The following is a 4,641-nucleotide window of genomic DNA, read 5'->3' on the forward strand; positions in this document are numbered from 1 at the left end:
AATTTGTATACAATTTTTATTCTACTTTATGGAGCTTCGCAAATTTCATATAAAATTTTGAGGTCTGATATATCTTCATTTATGTTTGTGTAACTTCATAAAATCTCCACGAGACCGTTTTTTTAAGTAGCGATTCGAAAAGTAGAGATTTCTACCTGTAAAATGCTTTTTTAAACATTCTGATATGACAATTTTTGACGAAGTTATTGTATCTTGAAATTTGCCTATTTTTGCAGAGTGAAGATGACAGGTGTTGCGTTAATCTTGTTGCCCAGTGTATTTATATAGTGTTTTGTGTCCATAAAATGGAAAAAATATAGTAGCAGAAAATTGTCTGCCTTTGATAAGGGAAAATTATGGGTCTTTCTAACAAACGACTCACTCAGTACAACACAGTGATTATTTCATCCTTATACATTGACGAACAACAAGACTGTAATGATGCACCGTGTCACACCGTGTCATACTGTGTCCCTTGTTAGAAGGCATCCTAACCCAAAATTGGTTAAAAGATTACTGTCATATATGTGTTTCTTATTGGAAGGCACACTGTAAAGCCAGAATGGGAAAGGTATCTTTATGTCATTTGTGAAAATATCACTTTTATTCATCATACAAGTGATACGTAGGCTGCTGGAAAAGTTTCTGCAATCTAATATTTCCAGTTGCGCCAACGTTCTGCTACTATCATATCCGTAAAATTAGACGTTTTTAATCTATAATTCAATTGACAGTTTGTACCCAAGCCAACTAGTTTTGTTTACATAGTATTTTAAAAGACGTTATTTTGTAAGAAAATAGAAATTTCGCGAGAAGATTTTCGGCAATGATTTTTTACGATTACAAATGTAATCTAACTCCGAAACAATGCATCGATCGACTTAATTTGGCTTTTAGGAATGAAGCACCATCCAATAGGACTGTTTATAATTGGTTTGTCGAATTCCAGCATGAACGTACCTTTCTTAGTGATGAATTCCGTGAAGGTCGTCCATCCACGTCTGTTGTTGCCACTAATGTTGATGCTGTGCATGAAATGATTGAGCGAGACCGGCATATAACATACCGCGAGATTCAGGCATCCTTAGGCATTGACATGAAAGCAATACATACGATTTTGCATGATCACTTGAGCGTACGGAAACTTTGCAGTCGTTGGATCCCAAACGAAGTTCAAAAACAGGTGTTAAATGGAGCAAAGAAATGCTCAAGAAATTCAACCGAGGTCGGTCAAATTTGGTCTACAACATCGTTACTGGGGACGAAACATGGATCTATTCGTATGAGCCCGAAAGTAAACAACAATCCACTGTTTGGGTATTTCAAAATGAACGGAAACCAACAAAAGTTGTTCGTTCACGCAGTGCTGCCAAGCAAATGATTGCTTGTTTCTTCGGTTATACCGGACATGTGACAACCGTGGCTTTAGAGGATCGAAGGACTGTAAATACTGATTGGTATACAACAATTTGTTTGCCAGAAGTCATAAATGAATTGCGTAGAACAAACCGAAATGGTCTCATCATCCTTCATCATGACAACGCTGTCACACAGCACGTCAAACCGTTGATTTTTTATCTAGTAATAATGTCGAATTGATGACTCAATGTTCGTATTCACCTGATTTATCACCTAATGACTTCTTTTTCCAAACATTAAAAATAAGATGCGTAGAGCGATTTGAGCCTGAAAGCTGTTGAAACATTTCGTACATTGATTTCTGAGGTTACAGCCTTAGAGTGGAAAAAATGCTTCGAAAATTGGTTCAAGCTATGTAAAAATGTATCGATCTTAAAGGCGAATACTTCGAAAAACAATAAAGCCATTTACCGAATTTTACATGTTTTTTTTCATATTGTTTGCAGAAACTTTTCCAGCAGCCTACGTATGATTATTAAATGTAGTGTAACAATAAATTGTGCTTTTGTCTAATTATGATTCAATGTCAGAGGCGTTTAATGTGGGTTGATTATTTTTAATTTACTGCCAGAGGCGTTAATCGTGAACTGGCGAGTGTAATATATCTATGTATTGCTAATACATATTACATTCTGACCTAAAATGATATTGAAAGGAAAAATGCTACTACGGCCATGTGTCAATGTTGAAAATCTATAGTTACATATTTTTAATACTCGCCTTTATATTGGTACACAGTCGTAGTATCACTTTTTCCTATGACCAATGTCATAGGAACCAATGTTTTAAGTCAAGATGTAACACGTATTATTGTTAATATATGGACACGTGTTGCATATACATGTATTGTGACGTGACGTTTTCCGTCCGTCACAAGGGTCTCACGACCCAACCGAATAGTGCAGTCTGGCGTCCTGAGTCCTTCCACGTTTAGGGGACGGACGCACCTGCGCTTTTTCGCGACGTCATTTGTGTCTCACGTCTATTGCGTTTCGCTTATGCGTTTCGCGTTATCGTTTTCGTTTTTTTTCTTTCCGTGCATTATCGTACCACGAGTTATAGGAACCGGCGACTCCCGCGACCTTGTCAGACTTGACGCCGACTCACCGGACCGTGAAGAAGGAAGGAAAACGGCCAGGAGGCGGGTAGCGACCGCTGCTGACGGATTTGCCGGGGCGCATGACATTCTGTCCCACGGATCGTACGCAGGTAATACCATTCATTACTTCACCCTTTATTAAACTGCGAGACACCTTTTATCGCATTATCTTCCAGGCACAAGGCGGAACGAGGATTGGAACGGCAGGATGGCCACTCTACGCCCCAAGGATGACGAGAGCCCCGTGAAAGCGCCTAAGGCTACAAGGCGGCCCGAGAAGATCCTACGGCCCCTCAAATTTCGCGCGCCAGGACATGAGACATGGGCATGACGCGGCTCCCACGATTAGCGGAGCCGCGGAACCACGCGCCAATGAGGCCCTTGTGGGGATAACGAGCCCTCCGAGAGGATTAATGGCCGGCACTTATGCTGTGGTCAGGAAAGATCGTTTGCGGAAGGACATAGGACACACTTATCGAGAGAATCAAGGGGAGATCTAAACGAGAACGAAGACCTGCAGGCGGTCACGGTGAGACAAACATCACAATTTGTAAGGTCGCCGGTTTCTGAGTCTGGGAGACGCAAAATTATCGCAATATTGTCGGGCCGTCGTAGTGAACACACGTGGCATTGTCATGCATTAGATTTCTGTGGAATTCGGGTAAACGTGTCGCCCCCCGGGACGGTCACTCATTGCCGGGAAAACTCTTTTTGCGTCCGCCATAGCCTCGTCAATTATCATAAGATTTTGTCACGTGTCACATTCTTGTATCGTATCGTATCGAAATTCTGTACTGCAATATCGGCGTGTATCTTGTCGTTTCGGAATCTTGCAGCGTAAAATCTGCGTGTCTCTTATCGTATCGGCACTATGTGTTATAGTATTTGCGCGTAGTCTATCGTATCGAAATTGTGTAGCGTCAAGTTTGCGTGTATTCTGTCCTCTGACTTTCGGTCGGGTGGTGCGAAGCCCCGCGAGCGCGCGCGAGGTCACGCCGTGTTCAATTGGCCGCTACAATTGTTATCATATCCTATCGCATTTGTTGAAACGGTGAATTATTGTTCGCATAATTCACGAAAAGCATCCTTGCGTGGCGTGAGCTCGTGCCGTCGAGATCTAACGGGATTGATACGCACCGTGTAAAGCATTTCGAGGTAATTGTTTGATCGAATCTTATCGCCAGATCTTGCAGGCAGATGCAAACGAAATTCGGAGACTTATTAAATATAATTGTTATTCTTGCTATTATTAATTCTTGTGTGCTTTATTGTCGTCACTATTCGCTTCTCCAAAAGATCCTCTATCCTCGATCACGAACCGCCCCCTCTGCCATTTCCGAGGCTGAGCTACCGGTTGAGAACCCGTTGACGTTCACAGCTCGTTAGAATATTGCATAGAGAAATATCGCGTAATTTCAAGAAAAAGTGGCACGTTCACTCGTGCCTGGCGCCCAACTATTGTTTCGAGATTTTGTTGTCCTTAAGAGTGGCCGCGTGAAGACGTATTTCGGTCGCGTTCTGTTTGAATTCACCCGTAATCGGATTGTATAAGAAAATCTTAGCTGGGAATGTGCGACAAAGTTGCGCCACGCTCGTGAGTGCGGTTGCAGTATACATGTGTATGTATGTATGTAGCTACCTCATTTTTTGCTATGTCTATCATAAAGAGAGATAGAAGTTATCTATGCTTAAATATAGAGATACTACTGATCTCGAGACACAGTAGTGTCTTGGCGCTAAGATAAGCCCAATATCATAGTACATTTATACGTGTAATATGTTAAATTATACGTGAATTATAATATGTTAATAAACACACATTATTAAAAATTACTCATGCTAGGATATTTATGCCGATATTCTCTATGTCCATTTTTATGCAATATTAGAATTTTATTATAATATATAATGTGTATAATATACAATTATTGTATTATAATATATAATGTGTATAATATATACGAGGTCTGTTCAAAAAGTATCGCGAATTTTGTGTTTTTTCAAAAATTATTTATTTATTCATGAATATCTATTTTGTCCCCTTCAAAGTAATCCCCATCAGATATTATACACTTGTGCCAACGTTTTTTCCAATCCTCGAAGCACTTCAAAAAATTATTTTT

This window comes from Trachymyrmex septentrionalis, unplaced genomic scaffold, assembly GCF_001594115.1.
Source record: "Trachymyrmex septentrionalis isolate Tsep2-gDNA-1 unplaced genomic scaffold, Tsep1.0 scaffold220, whole genome shotgun sequence".
In the NCBI taxonomy this organism is placed as follows: domain Eukaryota; kingdom Metazoa; phylum Arthropoda; class Insecta; order Hymenoptera; family Formicidae; genus Trachymyrmex; species Trachymyrmex septentrionalis.